The 18,085-nt window shown below is 43.4% G+C and overlaps 1 long non-coding RNA gene across 4 annotated transcripts in view; it reads right to left on the reverse strand.

Annotated features, from left to right (window-relative positions):
• LOC141577143 (uncharacterized) overlaps positions 1-18,085 on the reverse strand; it is a 114,397-nt gene that overhangs the window by 55,904 nt on the left and 40,408 nt on the right. The window contains exon 1 of one of the 4 annotated variants that reach the window (XR_012505775.1): positions 2,508-3,678. The exons of the other annotated variants lie outside the window; for them this stretch is intronic. This is a non-coding gene — a long non-coding RNA (uncharacterized LOC141577143). Of the gene's footprint in view, positions 1-2,507; positions 3,679-18,085 lie in introns of those variants that run through there. 4 annotated transcript variants of the gene reach the window in all.

The raw sequence follows: 18,085 nt of genomic DNA on the forward strand, positions 1-18,085 counted from the left end.
TGGAGACAGTACGGAGGGCAATCTGGATATTTCCAATGCAGGGTGTGCACAGCCCACATTTTCAGACGCAACAACATGCTCACTGGGCAGTACAAGAGAAAAAGAATAAAGAAAAAGAAAAGAGGAACAAGAGAAAATTAGAAACACACAAGAACAAAAATGATTTTGACAGCATGTACAAGAATTTATGTGAGTGTGTGAGGCCAGGGATGCTGGGACGGTGAGACCCACACTCACCTTCTGCTCCAGGGAAGGCAGGGGCCTGAGGGGAGCGGCGCTGCCGGGGGACCCCAACGTGATCAGCGCCCCTAACCAAAACTCCACCTATATGCGTCTAGGCAGCTTTTGAGCTACAAATTGTGGTCGCATTTCAGGCTGGACAGTTTTACTCACTTCCACCAAGAGTAGCAGGAGAGAATTAGACTGTTCCTGTACCAAAGCATTGTTTAAAAAATTAATGACTGTGGAATAGTAAAAGCAAAAATTGAGTAAAAGTGACTGGAGGAAAATGTGGTTGACCCGAGCTCACTTGCCACGTTATCTCACTGACGTTAAGATGCTGGCTGAGCCCTTATGGTACCAAAACAGACAGACCCACCAGGAGGGAGGTTTAATGCGCTGCTGTATTTTGATCCCGGGAGCCATGCCTGGTACACGAGGTTCTGGGTAAACAATGGTGACAGTGTCAACCACTATGGGCTAAGCACACATCCAGCTACTCCGCCAAATCCCAAGGGCAGACTTCAAAAGGCAAAAACAAGTTGGCATTCTCTGGTGGGTCTGCAGAGTCAGAGCCAAGCAGTTGCTGAGCAAAAATATCACCAGTGCCTCCTATGACAAAAGAGGAGGCACTGGCCTGGGGCTGGGGCAGGGCTCTAGGCTTCCACTGCTCACCAACCAATCTGTCCAGGGGGAGAACGTGGTCTCTGCGTATGTTGCACCTATGCACCTACCTTGACTGACGCCTGGGGGCTCAGCAGGAGGTGACATGTGAGGTGAACGGATCCAGGCTCGGTGTAGCACAGTGCTGGCAGCTATGCCCTCAGCAGTGCCCAGGCTCCTAAACCTGACACCTCATCTCCAAGGAGCAGAAGGGGAGTGCGGGCATGAAGATCACAGGGCCCTGTGAGGACAAGTACAGCCATGACATGCCTTGCCTCTTCCTTAAGCCATAGAGTTATGTCCGGGAGGAACAGAAAATTCATCCAGAGCCCGCTAGGCACCTCACACACGTGGGGGACTCGGGTCCCCTCTGCCTATCACTCACAGGGCTGGTCTGGACATTCTTTTTATCAATTCTCTGGCATCTTCTCCTCCAACTTACCAACAACCAGAAAGTAGAATCTGATCTTTGTTAATTTCAAGAATCACAGAGCACCGCCTCCACAGTGGGCCCGGCAGCCGTGCTAGGTCCTCCGACCATCACCTGTCAGACCGCCATGAGTACTCTCCAGACTCAAGGCCTGAGGCCGTAGGCCGTGGGCACACAGCTTCCCTCACTCTCCCCAGCGAAGGGGGACCACCTCTCGGCAAAGGCATGTCACCCTCTTCTGCACGATGGACAGCACTATAGATACAAGGGGAAACAGAGCAGATGGTGGGGGGGTAGGCAGCCCAGAAGAGCTCGTCTGTAATTCCGAGACAAAGTGGGGCCGTTGACTTAATCACAGGGACAAAGTGAGGATGAACATTTCCCTGCTCTTTCCCATACTCCGTGATACGCCTTTCCCTGCATAAGGAGTTCATTCGGAGGTCCCTGGCGGTGATTCTGATGTCCCAACATGGCATGCTGGCTGTCGGGCAGGAAGAGAGGGCCTGAGCCGAACAGGTGCTGGGCCTGGGAGGCAGGAGACACCGGCTCCAGCCCCAACTCAACCAGCGCCTCGTTCTGCCTCTCGGGATTCAATATCTCATCTACAAGCAAAGGGATGAGACTATCTTAAGACAGGCTGCCCAACATAAATGAAATGAGAGCCATGTAAAGAAAGTTTCCCAGTTGCCACATTTAAAACGGTAAACAAAGAAACAAACCAACAAACAAAAAACAAATACTAGAAAATGATTTTAAGAACAAATCTTAACCTACTATATGTAAAATACTATCATTTTGACATGTAATCAATATAGGAAGTGATAAGATAGTTTACATTCTTTTTACTAGACAAGTCTCAGCGTCTGATGTTCAATTGACCTACAGCAAATCTCAGCTCAGAGCAGCCTCCTCCCCAGCTCTCCTAGCATCAGTGGCTGTGGCTACTCTATTGGACAGCAACTCCAGGGGTCCCACCAGGGTCCTGGCTGAAAAGCTGGAGTAAGTGTCCACAATAACCCTAAAAGAATCTCTCTGAAACAAAGGCGGATTCACTTTTAAATGTCTGTAAACCGGCGGGCTGCACCTCCCTCCACCCTTGGCTACAAGAGTGTCCTCTTCCTTGCTGATCCCTTTCTGGATGTAGGGAAGAAACCCGGCACACAGCCAGGGTGGACTGGCCTCCAGGTAAACTTACCTGCTTTCTGTGTCCAGTCCCATGATGTCCTCCTTCTCAAATGGGATGCAGAGAAGGAGGATCTTGTCCCCAGAATTGTCGGATGCACCGTCTAGCCACTTGGACTTGGGCAAGATGAAGAGTGACTCAATGAAGTCGTCGATCCTCTTCTCCACCACCCTGCAGTCCTCGTAAATTGAAGGCCACTTCGGTGCGCGGCTGCTCGGCCACCTCCCCATGCAGCAGAAATTCAAAGAGCTGAGAGTCATAGAGCGTGGTGCCATACAGCTCCTCTGCACGTGGAGCTTTTCGAAGCCTTGGCCGAGAGGCAGTCAGTAATGATGACAAGGCCCAAGACCTTGCGGTGGGTCTGGAAGTCGCTCCACCCATTCTTGGGCGCATAGTGGTGCCTGTAGTGGATACAGTTTGCCCACTGGGAGCTGCACGGACTGATCTGACTCACCAAGGTGATTCACTTATAGATGCAAAAGAAATTCTCCTCTGAGATGATCCCCACGTGTTCGACCACCACGGGGAAAGTCTGGTGGTCCTCAGCACACTGCACGTAGTCAGGGATGCTCATGTTGCAGGCCCTGACGAGAGGGGAGAGGAGATCGAGGTACATACTGTACTGTGGGCTGCAGGCCCATCTGGGTTGCGGTGACCTGGTGTGTACCAACCAGAAGGCAAGGGAAGCTCAAGTAAATCCGGGGGTACAGTTTGTCCTCAGAGTCTTCAAATGGCTACCGTAGCTCGGATCACATTACCCAGCTTTTGGTCTAGGCTTCCTGCCCTGCAGAGAAGGGTCATTTCTTGTTTTCTGTTTCCAAGCACCTACCAAGGCCCTGATGCAAAGTCACTGCTGAAAAATGCTGAATAAGGAAATGAACAAAGGAAGTGCTTTCCCCAACCTCCTTCAGCAGAATATAAAGAAAAGTACTACAGTGGGATCAAAAGATCTGGTTTTCTATCCAATTTATTTGAACTCCTAAGCTTCAGAATAATGGATAAGAAAACTTGCCTTGGGGAGGAGGGTACAGTTCAGTGGTAGAGCACGTGCTTAGCATGTAAGATGTCCTGGGTTCAAACACCAGTACCTCATTTTAAAAAATGAAACAACTAAATAAACCTAATTACCCTCCTGAAAAAATATTTTTTAATTCAAAATTCAAAAAAAACCTTGCAATTGACACAACATTGTAAACTTGACTATATTTCAATTAAAAAAAAAATCTTTCTCTTACATGAATATATCTGGATTACAGAAGTTTGCAAATGTAAAATGCCTAGGGTACCACCTGCATAAAAAGGGGTGACTGTACAAATTTAGTATCGCTCCTTTATGAGCTATATTTCCTTTGGGGGGGGTTATAACTTCTTAGAGCTAATTTTCTCAGAATAAAAAATATAAACATTACCTGATTCTCAGGACTGCTGAAGAATCAGATAACCCTATGAAAACATCTGACCCACAGAGGTTACTCAATAATGTTTGTTGAATGAATGAATAAACCAGCAAAGTGAATGCTTCTCCCTGCCACAGAACATCATAATGGTACTGCCTGGAAATCCCAAGCCCACGTTCCACCCGTCTCGACAATAACCATGTGGGTGACCTGGTCAGGCCTGTGTGATTCTCTAAGCCCCAGTTTAATCGTGAATAAAATTAGGGCAATAAAACAAACCTCAACTTGTTAGTGAGTCAGTAATGAATTGTACCCCAAACTTGCAAGTTGGAACCATTAAGGAAAACTATACAAAGGGTCCATAGGCCCTCTCCATATTATCTCTTACAACTACATGGGAATCTACATTATATCTCAAAATAAAAAGTCTAATTTTTTAAAGAGGCTATTGAGGTTAAATGAGCTCACTGTCTCAAATAAGGAACAAAAAGCACAAATAGGACAATGCCCAGCACATGAGATACACTCAGTTAACATTCCCACTCAACCCATTGGTCCCTCCAACTTCAGAGCAAGAGGATGGGTCCTCGTGGCAAGAGGCCACTGCACCTGAAGCTAACAAAACTAATGGTGCCCACTTCCAAGAGCTCCTGTCATCACCCTTGTTCTAATTTTCTATTTGTAATTTTTTTCTTTTTATTAAATAGAAACTCCCAATTGCATAGCCTTCACCTGACTAGATATCATGATGGCAGCCCTTCAAAACCTGACCACAGAGATCATGATGGCAGCCCTTCTTGGTGAAACAATAAAATGAAAAGCCATTTCCAAAAGACCTCTGTGTAAATCTACTAGGGAACTTAATCCTGGACTGAGGAAGAGGACTGGGGAGGAGGGGGCAATCAGGCGCACAGAAAACTATGGGCCACCTGTCCCACGATGGACTTTAGACTCAACCCTCACCCTCCAGGAAATTCAAAATACACACCGACAGATTGCTATGGACAAGATTTTTTTTTTTTAAACAAATCCCTGAATCCCTAGCAGGTCTTATTTCTACCGAAACACAAATGGATTATGTGTATAATGTTTCACAAAAGCCCTAAAATATTATCACGCCAACTTGACACATCAAGAAAAACTGAGGTAGAGAAGTTTATCACATTGTACATGATTAGAGAGAGGCCACGTCAGACACCGTATTTAAATCCAAGCCACTGCTCCAGTGCTCACACTAGAAAGTGTGACATACTGCACCTTTCCTGCCCTCTCCCTGCAATAAATCTCTGAAGGGTCTTTTCTGTGCCACCTGGAATCACAATCACATCAATTTTCCACAAAGTGCTATGTCACTCCTTGGAGGCTGTATCAAAATCTAAAGGGTTGGGATGGGAGGAGTGATTTGCATTTTCTGTTTCTCAAAGGAAACATGGCTTTAAAAGAAACTGAAAAGCACATATCTAGTCTAAGCCCTCATTGTGCAGAGAAAAAAATGGAGGCTCAGAAGAGATGAGGAAAGGTCCTTATTAATAAATATATCCTCAGCGCAGCACCAAGCCAGCCCTGGGCACTGCTGGGGGAGGATCTGGGAGACCCAGGAGAATGAGTGTTAGAAAAAGGAAAGAGAATAAGCATTAAAGGCCCTGTCTCTACACCACCATACCATGGAATTCCACCAAATTACCAAGTAAGGGTGCAGCCAATATTAAGGTGGGCTAAGCAGGTTATAGAAACCTGGAAGTCTCAACCATATTGGAAATTCCAACATTTACTATGTTTTTTTCCCAGTTCAAGCATCAACTCAGTGGGAACTCTGTACCAGGGACTACACGAGGCCTGGAGTTCTCCCAAATACAGACCTCTATTACCACGTGTACAAACCACATAAAGGCCACCAGAAGAAAAGCACCCACAGATGGAATTACTGAAACTGAAAGCAGCCAACCAGCATATATTACTAAGAAAAATGGTGCTCCTAGAAATGGACTCATGGACATAGAAAGCCAACTGTGGTTAGCAGGCAGGAAAGGGGGGATTAACAGATACACCTTAATAAATATAAAATAAATGACAAGGACCTACTATATAGCACAGGGAACTATATTCAATTTCTTGTAATGAGTTGTACTAAAAACAATCTAAAACATATTTATACACATATGCATATGTTTATAACTGAATCTCTGCTGTACACCTGAAACTAACATTGTAAATTGACTACACTTCAATAAAAATTAATTTTAAAAAATAAGTAAAAATAAAAGCAACGCCATTAAGAAAAAATAAAAGAACACTCTAATCCCCTTAGCTGTAGCTGCTGAAGAATTTTGGTTGCAAGCACCAAGTCCACTGGATCACTCCAGCACTGGCTGTCACTCTTTCTGACCATCAGAGAGTCACTTGGCTTCACTGAGGTTAATTTTCTCTTCTGTGAAAGGCTACAGTTGCAACTAATGATGTATAGAATCTCATCATTCACAAGCCCAAAAATTAGTGAGGACTTCCCATGGGCCAGGCTCTGGAGAGATGAAAATATAGGGTCCCAGTTATATTCATGGGTAGAAGAAGTTTATGCCATAAAGACATTAATTCTTCCTATTTTGATAGACAGATTCATTGCAATTCTGATTAGAATTCCTACCAGATTTTTCATGGAATGTAACAAGTTAATTTATGGTCAAGAATAGCCAAGAAACTTCTTTAGAACCACCACTGGGGAGGGGTGGATTGGTCATTCATTTCCACTGGTCTTTCTGATGTGATGAAAACGTTTAGGATAATAATTGTTGCACAACTGTAAATATGCTAAAAGCTGCTGAATTGTACCATTTAAATGGGTGGACTTCATGGTGTGTGAACAATATCACAATAAAGCTGTTATATGAAAAAATATTTCTTGACAATTATTTTTCCCTCTATACTACTTAGTCTGCCCCACAATTTAAGAAAAACAAAAACCAAAACAAACCAAACTGTGCCAGGAGCTCTTTAGGACTGCAATGTCCCTGGGTCTCCAACGCCTCTGGTGGTGCTGTTCCTGTTAACACACCAAGCTGGGCTGGGCTAGTTAGGGAATGTAACTGTCTTTTTAAAATCGATGGTCACACGTTTCACCCTGGGAGAGGGAAGGAAGGAGGATGACACAGCCTTATGCCTTCAGCTCATTTTTAAATGAACCAAGCCCTGCTTTCAACACTGTAATCCCTCTCACTATAAAAACACATGACACCAACAAGCACCGCCATCATAACACCTGAAAGTGTTCAAGGTACTTACCTGGGGCAGAAACACTGAGGGAGGAGACAGAAGCTCGCTTGGCACTGAGGATCCCTTTTCCCGACTCCACCAGTAGCTGGGCTTTACAGCCGGAGGCTCTCAGCCCAGGGAGCAGCGCAGACGCCACTGAGCTGTTCCTCAGGGAGCGGGAAAGGAAGACCAGGGCAGCCCCGGAGTCGCGGGGCAGGGAAATGGGTGGAAACGCGGGCTGCAGCCCCGCTCGGAGGCCATCCCCAGCCCCAGCCCCAGCTGCCCCGTCCGGGTCCGCAGACCCTGCCCGCCTGGGACGCAGCCCGCCCAGTTGTGGGGACGGGCCGGTGGCCGAGGAGAGGAAGCCCGGGAGGAGAGGACTCGCGGGGGAGAGAGGTGAAGGGGACGCCAGCAGCGGACTGAGGGGAGCCCGGCTGGGTGAGAGGCTGCAGGTGAACACCAGGCCCCGGGAAGCTGTGGCACTGGGGCACTGGGGCAGGTGGCGTGGGCAGAGGGGTCTGGCCCGAGCAATTCAGCTGAACACAGGCTGACTCACGCCCTCGTGGTCTGTGACACGCGGACCGCCCTCCCGCAGCCACCTGACCCCTTTCCCGGGAGACCCCACATTGCACTTCCACAGCCAGAGGCACCGGCCCCGGGCAGGAGCTAAAGGCCTGCCGGGCGACAGAGCTGAGAAGCCTTTGGGGCTAATCCCCGGCTCGGAGATGGAGCTTCCAACCCGCGGTCCAGCTGACACCGACCGCCCATGCGCAGGAGGGCCAGCAATCCGCTCTGGGTTCTGCGAGAGAAGGTGGGGCAGTGAGGGAGGGAAAAGATGGGAGGGGGAGGAGAGGAGGGAAAAAGTGGAGGGAGACAGATGGACAGGAAGAGCAGAGAGAAGGGAGGGATCTGGAAAGGGTAAGGTCCTAGCGGGGATGGAGAGAAAAAGCTTTACCTCTGGTGGCACCCTGAAGAAGGCGGCAGTCCTGCCTCTGTACCCTTCTGTAACACTTCAAGGCCCGCAGCTCAAGTTTTACCTCCCTGATCCAGCCCTCCATCCGATGCTGCTGCAGAACCCCTACGGGTATCACACCTGTTGCCCCCAAGCGGAGCAGGGTTTTCTGTTGGTCTGGGAACCAAGCACCCGCAGGTGTTGTCGCTCAGAACTACCTTGGGAAGAGTACATATTCCCCTTTTACACGCTGGGAAACAGGCAGGCACGATCTTTGCCTTAGCTCCACTGTCCCAGGTGTTGGGCTGGCAGGGAGCGGGGTGGTTCAAGATCAGAGCCCCAGACAGAGCAGACTGCCTGAGTGTTGGTGCATAGTCCCCATCCGTCCTGTGTAAACCACACTCCACCCTAGTGGAACCATCAAGGGCTCACAGTAGTTCCCTGGGTGTGGGAGAGCTGTCCTCATGTGAAGGAAAAGCCCAGCAGGGCTAACAAGCTAAGTCACAAATCTAAGTGTGATAAGTGTCGGTTTACTGATCTAAATTCTGCTGGGCTAACTCGTAAATCTGAAGTTTAGTGTCAGTTTACTGGGCTAACAAGCTAAGTCGTAAATCGAAGCTCAACAAATGTCTATTACAAGTTGACAAGCACCAGTGTGCTGATTCCTTCCATTTTGTTGCTTGAGCCTTATTGGCTAATACACCCTTACTTGTAATTAACCCTTTAAAACTTCATGTGTATGTCTTGGAGGTGGGTGCTCAGAACTTCGGAGCAGAAGCCCCTCTGAGCCCGCCGGCATAATAAATCTGAGTACGCCAACACTCCGAGTGGTGATTGTTCCTTGGCTGGCCTGTTGTTTCCATAACACTCAGTTCCAGTGCCCAGCTTGCTAGGTATATAGGAGTGCTACCAAATCCAAATTCATTCTCTTCAGTGCAGGACAGGCCAATAAGTTGGGAGACCAGGTGTTGGGGCATGGAATAGGAAGTTTCTGTAGACCTAGATGGCAAACTAATGTCCTGGAAAACCATCTCCCCAAGTCAGAATTCAGGCTCCTTTCCTACGTGCTTGGTTGTTGCAATCTTCTTGGTGTAGGAATTCCTTCTTGTTAGAATCCTTTGTTTTTGCAGCTATCTGCCTGGGTCAAATCTCTGTAAACCTCTAACAAAACAAACGTTATTTTCTATTCTGCAATTTCTTATCTTTTTATGAATGAAAATGTGTTAAATATACTTAAAGATCAGAGTCTTCAGAATAGGTTCTCCTGTATATTTCAGGCTCTAAGCAACATTGTTTTACAAGCAAGATGAAGCCTAGGAGACAGAGCATAGGGTTAAAGTCAAAGGAACAGATCTAATATGGAGTCAGATTTGTCCTGTTCTATTACCCAGGCAGAAGCCACTTGAGGATTTAAATCCCTTTAAGTTAAAAATAACTAAAACTTTAAAGGAATTTACATACATAGGTGGGAATGTGCATAGCATATCTGGAAAAGCACCCAAAGGATAGTAAACAGTGGCATCTCCAGGGAGGGCTGAAAGAAGAGAGGATGAGGGAAAACTTTTTCACTTGTGTATTTTTGTGCTCTGTTTGAATTTTTTTTAACCATTTGCATGTATTTCTTTTTCAGTTAAAAAAATGTGTAATGGAGCAAAGGAGTAACTAGCTCAGCAAATACAGCAGCCATGGAATCACTGAGTCATCACTTTTGATTTAAGCCAGGAAGCATTTATTGACTCACCTATGTGCCCAGTGCTGTTTTAAGACTTCTTTTATTATTATTATTATTATTATTATTATTATTATTATTATTATTATTATTACTATTACTATTACTATTATTACTATTATTACTATTTTTATTATTACTATTTTTATTATTATTATTATTTTATGAATTAATAACAAGGTATCCCTCACCCCTGCCCATGGCTGGTGGAAAACCAACTGAGTTTTTATTGAGTTGTTTTCCAAGGAGTAGAGATGAGTTATAAACTGAACACATCTTCAGGGCAAAACAGTCGGAGTGGTTTTCCAGCAGGCCAGACAGCTATGAAGTGTTTTCAATAGAGGCCCCCAGAGGCTGAGAGAGAAAGCCTCGAGGACCCTACAAAAAGCTGCCCAAACTGTCTTCTCCATGGGAATACTGAAATAGGAAAGAACAAATCTGACTCCATATTAGATCTGTTCCTTTGACTTTAAAAAAGCCAAGTTAATACTCTCCGGTCTTTTCATGGGTTATGATGTCACAGAGGAGATGGACAGGTCAACAAGGAACCACTCTGCCGTGATCACGGAGCCGGGGAGCGGGATGGGCGGCAACATGTGTGACGCAGTTGTAGCCGTGCCCGCGTTTCTAGGCAGGTACCCAAAGTCGCCTCAACAAGATGTCAAACACTTGTGCCCACGTCCTCATCACCTGACATGTATTAAAGAGAAATGGAAATGTATAAAAGGCCAATACACTTGGTGGGTACACCGTCCAAAGAGCAAAGTCACAGTTTGACAACTGGCCATCTCGGTTCCCTGGGTTTCATTCTCGGAGAACCTTAAAAACCACTCCTCTGTCCTTAAGAAGTGCTGCATATTTGTCCTATCTTTGGCTCAGGAATGGAGCACGTTCAAGTGAACTTTAATGTCTGCACAGATTTGACTGTCTTTCTCCAGGTTCACGTGTCCATTCTAAAGAGGCCTGAGCTAAGTCCATCCTCCGTAAGATCTATTCCCTCCAGTGACTGCTCATTGAGCCTGCAATTAAGAGCCAGCAGAACAAGAATGTCCTTAGCTAAAAAGTTCACCCACCCTTCACTGCTTTCTTAATCTCCTCTCCTGGCTAATTGCAACAGACTATCACCTCCCTCCACCAAGCTCCCCAACTATGTCAGTTTGTCTCCCCAAAGAGAAGGTAAGGTCCATAAAAGAGGAGACAACTCCATAGTCACCTCTGAATTCCTAGCATAAAGTAATGTTAAGAAATAGAACTATGATTATGGCTTCTTTCCTTTAAAACGTTTCTGGTTATTTGATTGAGACCTTGGAAGACAGGTGTTTGCAGTCAAGTATCTTGATCCTCAAGACTCTGGAGGCCTTTTTCGGAATGGCTGCTCACTGATTCATTCAAACCACAGCTTCTCATTCCAGGAGTAGCTGTGATTCTCTGCCAGGAGTTTGTGGTTACTCTCATGCCAGAAGAGCTTTAAACTATATCCTTACTTTGGATTTGTTATTTTTCCCCTCTTCCAAAAAAATTGACTTTCCTTAATGTCTTACCTTGAGGAATTTTTTTCATAGTTAACCCTTTAGTAAACCATGCTTCTCGGGATGGGCTTGGCCTTACATATGATCAGTCATCCAACTCCCAGTGTGAGAGGAATCGGGCTCACCTCCTACCCTCCAGTCAAGGCAACTGAAACTCAGTACAGGAGCCAACAGGCACCCCAGGGCTTCTAAGGCTCGCGTATCACCCAGAATCCCTGCTTTCTGGTTTGTCTTGGCTTCTGAGGATTTCCCCTCACTTTCTTCACAATTAGCTGTGCAGCTTGAAAGATGAAGAAGGAAGGTTTTATTTCTTAATCAGCATTTTAAGAAACTTGTGTAATGAAGGTTTTCACGAGTTTCTAGAACCCTCCGTTGCTGAGACAGATAACACACTAGATATTTTCTAAGTTTAGCTATCATGTGTATTTTTTCTTTTCTTTTGTTTTCTTAACTGCAAATAGACATTTTTTAATTAAAAAAAATAAGGCCCCAAATAGGATAGAGACTTGAAGGGGCATACAAAATTAAAGGGCAAAGACAGAAAAATGATAAATACTCTACAAGGTTAATATAATACTTACACTATGGATCAGATCAGCAATTCTCAGTAACAGCTAATTGAAATATGTCCATGAGGTAAAACGTCTCTCCTGTCAGGAGATGGCTAACAGAAAATAGAATTAAAACAACAAACTAAAATTCTAAGTCTGGCGAGGTACAGAATTCTACCAGCTAAATGTGTCTTCTTCTGGAAAAGAGGGAGGCTCACCAGCTCTTTACTGTGGAGCCTGAGCCCAGGGGATGGCGGTGAAGTGAGCTCTGTAAGTACCCAATAGCAAACTTGTGATGAATAAAGAGATGTGAGCTTTGATGACAGAGATGATACTACTATTCACTTGTCCTGTAAAGTATGTCTTCACGTTCAGTGATCAATACCTCAGCGTCCTCAGGGATTAAGATTATAGGAAAATTCACAGCCCGGGCCCAGACCTCCTCTTTGAGCTCATGACAATGCACTTAGATGTATCAAAGGCAACTCGAGCTCCACCTGCAAAGAGCTGACTTCACGGTGCTCCTCCCATAGCCGTCCAACCAAGGGCCCCTGGTCGGGGGGCAAGGTCTCCCTTCCTCTCCCAGCTCAGGCCCATCACTCACAGATGTGACTGGACCCCACCTTCAGGGCCCAGATTTCCTCAGTCACCGAGTCCCACCACCCACACCTGACCTACCAGGTACTCACTGGCACTCACTCAGCACTGACTGTGTGCTGGGGACCACGCTGCACACTGTGCACACGTTATCTCACTGGATCACCACAGCAGTCCTGGGAGGTCGGTACATCACTTCTTCAATTGATTAGATAAATTGTTTACTTCCTTGAGTGCATCATCCAAAGTGACACAGCTACTCAGCCACAAAACTGGGACTGAAAACCACTTGAAAATTCTACACTCCTACACCTGGCAGCCACCCTAATCTGACTCATCACATCACCTCCTGCAGAGCCTTCTAAATGTTTCTAAGCATTCTACAAGACAAAAGTGATCTACGAGAGCACCCCACTCGCCTAATAAAAATCTGTCAATGACGGTCCACTGCCCTTAGGAGAAAGCCCCACCGGGCCTGAGCACAGCCCAATGGCCCGGCATCCGCGTTCCCTGCGCGGCCTCGCCGCCTCACCCACCACACAGATCTACACGTGCCGTGTCCAGGACAGGGATGCTGACTCCGTACAACCCGGGGCTCGTCTCACTCAAACAATGATCACCTTCTTCAGTGTTCACCCTCTTCACTGCTGACGGTCAGAAAAATATTTTCTCAGGATGAATCAATATCTTTTTCCTTACAACTTCCTGTCATTGATAATGAGCTCCATCCAAAATACAGAAGACCTAATTCTCAGTCTCCTTATCTGTAAAGTGAGAATAACAAGGAAATATATGAAGTTTTAAGTGAAATAATATACATGTGAGTCTGAGGGACAATTCCCAACATACAGTAAGCACTCAATATGTGCTTACTTAATATTAATAGGAATATATTGCATTCCAGCAACATTAACTCAATGTTTTATGGCTTTGTCCAACAGACTACAGACAAACTTTTAGACGAACACCTTTGAGCAGATCAGCCCAAGCGTGCTGGGAGAGGTAAGCACTGACTCCAGTTACAGCTGCAGCCAACCAGCACTACGGGGCTGGGGCAGTTTGCTCAAACTCTTACATGTTGCTTGAGAATTTAGTTGTCATTAATGAATAAAGACAGGTGTTCTGTAGTCAAAATTCCTGAAACATAAATCTTCAAAGATTGATGCAAATTTGATTTCAAGTACAACACTCTCACTAGAAATTATTTGAAAATGATAGTCTTAGCTCCTCTGCACATCAAAAGGGCATGATCTTAATGTATCTGACTACACCAAAAGTGTTGTTTAAAGGAATTTAAGATGAAGCCATCCTAAATAAGCTCTCAGTATCATCTTCACAAAGCCCCACCCAAGGGTCTCATTTCTCACTTCCACATAGGTGTTCAGGTAACTTAACCTGGGTCTTGGTTTCTTATAACACGGGGGTGGGAAGAGTTGTGGATAGATTTATGTAGCAAATATAAACCTAGAGTATTTGCTGTGTAGAAATCCTAGAAATAAACAAATTAATATATAGTCCTACCCTCAAGAAGCTCAGCCTTTCCATTTACAACAGCATTAAAAATAAAATGAGAGATACATTTAACAAAAATTTACAAGATTTGTACATTGAATATTTTGATGTATCACCGAAATAATACTTAAAAGATCTACATATATGGAACACATCCCATGTTCATGGAATGGTAGACAATATTGTTAAAAATGTTAAGACTCCCCAAAGTGAGTTACAAATTCAGTGGAATCCTTATCAATATTCCAGCTGACTTCTTTGCAAAAATTGAAAAATTGATCCCAAAATTCATATGGAAGTGCAAGGGGCCCAGGTCAGCCAAAACAATCTTGAAAAAGCAGAGCAAAGTTGGAGGACTCACTTTAAAGGGTACTAAAAAGCTATAGTACTAAGTCAGAATGGTACTGGCATAAGTTTGAATAAATAAATCTATGAGACATAATAAAAACCCAGGGGGAAAAACTTACATTTACAGTCAGTTTTCCACAAGGGTGTCAACAACACCCCATTGAAAGAATAGTCTATTCAACAAATGGTGCAGGGAGTGCTGAGTATCTGCAGGCAAAAGAATGAATCTGGAATCTGGACCCCCATATTTTAAATAAATAAAAATTAATTCAAACTTGATCACAGACAGAAACGTAAAAACTAAACCTATAAACTTTCTAAAAGAAGACACAGTATAAATCTTTGTGGTCCTAGGATAGGCTTTGGTTTCCTAGATACAATACGAAGAGCACAAGTGATAGAAGATAAAAGCAGATAAACTGGACTTCATCAAAGTTAAAACCTTTTTGTTACAAATTACATCATCAAGAAAGTGAAATGACAGGGGAAGGGGGTATATCAAGTGACAGAGTGCATGCTTAGCAAGAAAAATAAAATAAATCAATACATCTAATTACCTCCCCTGTAAAGAAATTGTTTTAATGCTTAAAAAAACTAAAGTGAAAGGACAATCTGCAGAATAGGAGAAAAATTTTGCCAAGCATGTATCTAAGAAGAGACTAGTATTCAGGATATATAAAAAATGCTTACAACTGAACTATACAAAGAAAATCGACCCAATGTTTAAATTTGCCAAGGATTTACATAAATACACAAATGGCCGATAAGCACATGAAAAGAAGCTCAGCATCACTAGCCAAATCAAAATCAAAATGAGTTGTCATTTTACACCCACTAGGACGGTTTTAATCAAATCATGGACAATAACAAGTGTCGTTGAGGAGGCAGAGATACCTAATTTGCGGCCAGTGGAAAGGGACAATGGTGCAGCTTCTTTGGAGAAGTTTGGTGTTTCCTCAAAAGGTTAGAGTTATATGGCTCAGCAATTCCACTCCTACATGTAGAGTCATCCCTCAGTATCCTCGGGGGGTTGGTTTCAAGAACCCCCCACCCTGGATACCATAATCCAAGGATGTTTGAGTCCCTTTACAATCAGCCATCTGGATCCATGAAGTGGAAACTACAGATATGGCGGGCCAACTGTACAGCCAACAGAAAGAAAACATATTCTCACAAAAACTTGCACATCAATATTCATGGCAGTATCATTCAGAGTAGACAAAGGTTACAAACAATATCCATCCATCAATGAATGGATAAACAAAATTACCAAGAATAGGCCCACAAACTTTTGGTCATTGAATCTTTGACAAAGGAGGTGAGAACATACAATGGAGTAAAGACAGCCTGTTCAGCAAATGGTGTAGGGATAACTGGACAGCTGCATGTAAATGAATGAAGTTAGACTACTCCCTCACAGCATACACAAAAATAAATTCAAAATGGCTTAAAGACTTAAACATGTAGACAAGATACTATAAACCTCTTAGAAGAAAACATAGGCAAAATATCTGACATACATCTCATCAATGTTCTCCTAGAGCAGTCTACTCAAGCAATAGAAATACAAGCAAAAATATACAAGTGGGATGTAATTAAACTTACAAGGTTTTGCACAGCAAAGGAAACAGTAAGCAAAACTAAAAGACAACCTATGGAATGGGAGAAAATAGTTGCAATAAATGAGACTGACAAGGGCTTAATTCCCAGAATATATAACACCTTTTACACTTGATAAGAAAGAAAAACAAACAATTCAATCCAAAAATGGGCAGAAGGCCTAAAGAAGCTTTTCTCCAATGAAGACATACAAATGGCCAATAGGCACATGAAAAAATGCTCAATATCATTATCAGAGAAATGCAAATCAAAACTGCAATCAAATATCACATCTCACCAGTCAGAATAGCCATCATTCAGAAGTTCACAAACAGTAAATGCTGGAGAGTCTGTGGAGAATAGGGAACCCTCCTACACTGTGGTTGCAGTTTGGTGGAGCCATTGTGGAAAACAGTACAGAGGTTCCACAAAAGACAAAACATTGACCTCCCATATGACCCAGCAATCCCACTCCTGGGCATATATCCAGAAGGAACCATAATTCAAAAAGATACCTACACCCTAATATTCAGAGTAGCACTATTTACAATAGCAAGACATGGAAACAACCTAAATGTCCACTGACAGATGACTGGATAAAGAGGTTGTAGTATATTTGTACAATAGACTACTATTCAGCCATAAAAAAATAATAAAATAATGCCATTTGTAAAAACATGAATGGACGTGGAGAATGTCATTCTAAGTGAAGTAAGCCAGAAAGAGAAAGAAAAATACCATATGAGATCGCTCACATGTGGAATCTAAAAAAACAAACAAACAAAAAGATAAACTTATCTACAGAACAGAAACAGACACACAGACATAGAAACCAAACTATGGTTACCAGAGGGGAGAGGGTGTGGGAAGAAATAAATTGGGAGTTCAAGATTTGCAGATACTGAGTATGTATAGAGTAAACAGCAAGTTTATACTGTATAGCACAGGAGAATATATTTAATAACTTATAGTAACTTATGTTGAAAAAGAATATGAAAATGAATACATGTATGTTCCTATATAAATGAAGTGTTGTGCTGTACACAAGAAACTGATGCAAAATTATAAACTGATGCAACATTATAAACTGACTAGAATTCAATGAAAACATTTTTAAATAGAGAAAAAACAAAAAAAAAAGAAAAAGGATATTATAAAACCAAAAGAATAAAGTACTGACTGAGGCTACAACATGGATGAACCTTGAAAGTTTATACTAAAATAAGCCAGACACAAATGGTCAAACAGTGCCCTTTTAGGTGAACTGTATCTAAGCCTTTATTGTACTATTCCAGTAAATTTTCTGGAAGTTTGAACTCTCAAAATCAAAATAAAATGTATTATTCATTAAAAACCTAAAATGATTCCTCACAGGAGGGCTTTAATTATTAAATGCAGAAATGCATGTAAAGCTCCTGGAACAACACTTTGCACGTCCACACACAGTCACTGCTGTCACTGCCACTCAGAGGGTGGTGCCAGAGCTGATGAGGGCTGCCTCCAGTTGCTCCCCTGCAGACAGGAGTGAGGGCCTGGGCTCTGACAGGAAGGGTGACCGGGAACATGGGTTAGACAGAGCCACGCCCCAGACTTTGTATTACCCAACTTTCTTATACAAACTGCTCCATGTAACATAAACACGCTACAGGGATGTATCTTACGACACAGGGAATATAGCCAATGTTTTACAATAACTATAAATGGAGCATAACAATAAAAATTGTGCAACTATTGTACACCTGAAACTTATATCATATTGTAAATCAGCTATACTTTTATAAAATGTTAAAAAATAATTTTAAAATGTTATCACTTCAGTATTCAATTCGGTTTTTAAGTAACTAATAAACAGCTTAGAATGTATAAAACATTTAAGTGTGATAAGTTTGTTTACATATTTATTTACTTTCAGCCTCCTGCTAAAAGAGAAATTAAACAATTTTTAACACAGCTTAACAACCATAACAACAAAAAGACAAAAGTTAGAGTGAAAAGAAAATGGAGATTCAATACTTAAATGAAACCAGGGGGAAGTAAACTCATAAAAACGAATGCCATGAAGTCAGGGTAAGTGTTAAAGGCCGACTAGAAATTCAGCCGTAAGATTCTTGGCAGCTAAAGCAAAAAGTA

This window comes from Camelus bactrianus, chromosome 3 (genome assembly GCF_048773025.1).
Source record: "Camelus bactrianus isolate YW-2024 breed Bactrian camel chromosome 3, ASM4877302v1, whole genome shotgun sequence".
In the NCBI taxonomy this organism is placed as follows: domain Eukaryota; kingdom Metazoa; phylum Chordata; class Mammalia; order Artiodactyla; family Camelidae; genus Camelus; species Camelus bactrianus.